The sequence below is a fragment of the Stegodyphus dumicola genome, chromosome 1 (genome assembly GCF_044657685.1).
Source record: "Stegodyphus dumicola isolate Sdum_Otavi_A_Nest chromosome 1, ASM4465768v1".
NCBI classification, from domain to species: Eukaryota; Metazoa; Arthropoda; class Arachnida; order Araneae; family Eresidae; genus Stegodyphus; species Stegodyphus dumicola.
Genome location: NC_140768.1, coordinates 107,575,436 through 107,578,996, shown reverse-complemented (window position 1 = coordinate 107,578,996; position 3,561 = coordinate 107,575,436).

Here is a 3,561-nt window from a genome sequence, read left to right as displayed (position 1 = left end):
TTACCGTGGCCAGAAGACTGCACGGTTGTGGTCTGTTTGCACGACGCCCTGTACGGTGTGTACCTCTAACGCCTGCCCATCGGAGAAGGCGTTCTCTGTGGTACCGGGAACACCGGAATTGGAGAGACAATGAATGGGGACGAGTACTCTTTACAGATGAGAGCAGATTCAGTCTGAGTAGCGATTCTCATCGCATACTCATCTGGAGAGAGCGGGGAAGCCGCAATCATCCCTCGAACATCATTGAAAGGGACAGGTATGGAGGTGGCGGTGTTCTCGTTTGGGGAGGCATCATGCTTGGTAGTCGTACAGACCTTCACATCTTCGACGCAGGTTCAGTCAACGGGACCCGTTATTGTAAAGAGATTCTTCTTCCATATGTGCGTCTTTTTAGAGGCGCTATGGGTCCGTAGTTCCTTTTCATGGACGACAATGCACCATGTCATCGCACAGTAGCTGCCGAACAGCTCTTAGAGAGTGAGGATATTGAACGTATGGATTGGCCGACACGATCTCCGGATCTCAATCCCATCGAGCATGTATGGGATTTTCTAGGCAGACGCTTGGCAGCTCGTACCTTTCCACCAGTAACGATTCCGGAGCTTCGATTGGCGCTGCAAGACGAATGGGCAGCAATGCCTCAACAACTCATTGACACCCTCATTCTCAGCATGGGCAGATGCTGTGAAACCTGCCTAGCAGTCAGGGGAGATCATATCCCCTATTAAAGACCGGATGTTTCTTGCTGGACACCCATCACAGGGATGTTTCGGCCTTCAGTCGCATTGCGCTCCATGCTAACTTTTCAATAAAGCTTCTTTTTATCATTCTGATTTCTCTTTTAGTAAGTGTTGCTTACATTACTCATGTCCTTACGTATTGGGGATCTTACGGTATTAAATGTGTTGATTTGGAAAGCTTTTGTACAAAGTTATATTGAAAAAACCGTCTCGTCCTTAATTTTTGCACACCAGTGTAATACTGTTAAGTGAACCTAGCGCCAGAGTGTCGCTATGGTAAACAAATAGAGTGAATTTTAAAGAATGCATTTATTCTATTATGGTTTATGCGCTGTCGGCGAAGTAGATTTAATTCAATCCAATAAGTTTAAACGAAATGCAAGAAAAAATGCGTATAATTTAATATTCCGTACAAGAAAGTCATGTGTTGTACACATCAGGTTTTTATAATTAGGTAACATGAGCTAAACTGTTTTGAATAGAAAGAAACCGCTCGCGCGCTGTTGGGCTTTCTCAGCTTACGAAACATGTATTTTAAGTTGGTTATTTACATAAGAGAACAAAATAAAATGACAGATTATAAATAGTGCATTTTACTGACAAAACTTTCTTTAAAAAAAAAATAAAAGTATTGCAAAGAATAAGAACGATATAGTTAACTTAACGGCGGCCGATAATCAGTGCTGGTGCATATGTTTTTGCAGAGAAAATCATTTTGCTCGTGCTGTCGTATAACAAAAAATATCCATAGATTATTTTTTACAGTTGTTAAAATAGTCCTGGACTATCTCTTTTAAGAGAATACCTTCTTGGAAAATTTTCAAAATGAAATTGCCTTGAAATCGCATAACGCATGAGGAAAATTATAAAGACACCAAGCCGCTAACTTGTTTGGTTGCTAGCGACAAATCCAGAACAAACATCAACATCCAGTACTCTTATTCACACTAGTGAACGTAAATATTTGTTTGTATATTAGTAATAGTATTAAAATAAAAATATTTATTCTAATAAAAGCTGTTGTTCAAAAATGCACCCTTGTAAGGCATTTTCTTTGGTTAAGGGACTTCATGTGAATAATAAATTCTGCGTTGAAGCAAGATAATTTCTTCGAACTTAATGCTTCAAACAATTGAATGCTGGGATTCCTAGGGAAGAAAATATCCTCAAAAAGTATATTCCACAAAAAATATTGAATTATATTCTTATAATGACTTATTAAATAATTATTAATTGTTATAATTATTAAATATAATGCTTACTTATTTTTTACAAAATGTACAATAATACCCTTTATTTACAAAAATAAAGCTATTTACCTCGAGGTAAATAGCTTTTCTGTGCATTTCCATTTAACTTTATCAAATCTGCCTATAAACACAGACGTCTAGTGATTATCTAATCAGTATAAAAACGTAGTCGTTTAATACTTATGCGTAAAAAAATGTTATACATATTTTATTACAGTGTATTGTACAGTGTCGTAGCTTGGGTTTTCAGCGCCTAGGGACAACTGAAGATTTCGCGCCCCCTACTGCTTGCCAAGGATGGAAAACATTTAATTCTAAAATGTCGTAACATCAGTTTGGCGACCCTTGGATTTTGCGCCCGGGAACAGATGCCCCCTTGCTTCCCTCTAGCTACGCTTCTGGTATTGTAAAAAGTGTTGCTTAAACACTGTCATGAAGCAGTGAATGAGAAGGAAAAAAAAAAAGAGCTTCTCACTTTCCGTACAGCTGTTAACAGAATCATTATTTTGTTTTCAAACAGAGAACGAAATTTTCAGAATAGAGAATTTTCAGAGGATGAAATATGTCGAAAGAAATTAATGGTGTTACCGCAATTTCGGTTTGCGCATTTTAAAAAATCCATACAATATGCACAAATCTATAACAATCACTTGAATGATTTTTAATACCCAATTTAGAAGACAGACCTGATATTTGATCAATATGCTTTCAGTTTTATCTTCTTCTCGGTATTAATAGATTGAATACGTAATTCAATTAAACTTTTCCTTGAAAGCATCAATTTCATTTGTAAATGTTTTGCAATACTAAATACTAATATTATTAAAGTTCCCAGCCTTAGTAAAAGGCCAATCACTGGCAGAGTGAATAAGACTGCTGTAATTGTGCTAAGCCGGCGTTAAAATCCCAGAGAATGAGGTGACTACTTAGTCGTTTTTGTATTTTTTTTTTTTTTTTTTTTTTTCCCATGAGCAATGCGAACACGAGCTAGTTGCCCTTAACAAATCCTCCTTGTATGCGTGCTTTGCCTTAGGGAAATAGCCCTTGTATGCTATATCAGGTACGCTGCAAACTCGGGAAAGTTTATGTTCTTTCATTATAGTTAATTAAAAAAGCAATCAAACCCAATAATACTGTTTATGGATGTTTCAGAAGTTATTCAAGACTTAAAAAAACATACTACTAGTGCCTTTTGTAAGCATTACTAGAACAGAATTTTTGATAGGATTTAATTAGATCAAGAAAATTGCAATCTATTGGCTATGCATTAAAGAAAAACAATTAATTCCAAATTATCATTCATTTCAACATGTTATGGACAAATCTTTAATTAAAAAATACGTATTTATAACAAAAACAAGATCAAAAGAGGAAAATATTTCAATTTTTCAATTTGATTGTGAAGAAGTAGAAAAATGCAGTAAATTTTCGTATGCTTGAAGAATTCTTCAGTTTTATAGTATCGACCTAGCGGTAATGTCGCTGAACTGGTAGTTTGACCTAGGTTGAAATCCTAGTGAACGGGTGGACTGCATAGGAGTTTTAATGGTTTCCTTTTCTGTAGCGTGAAT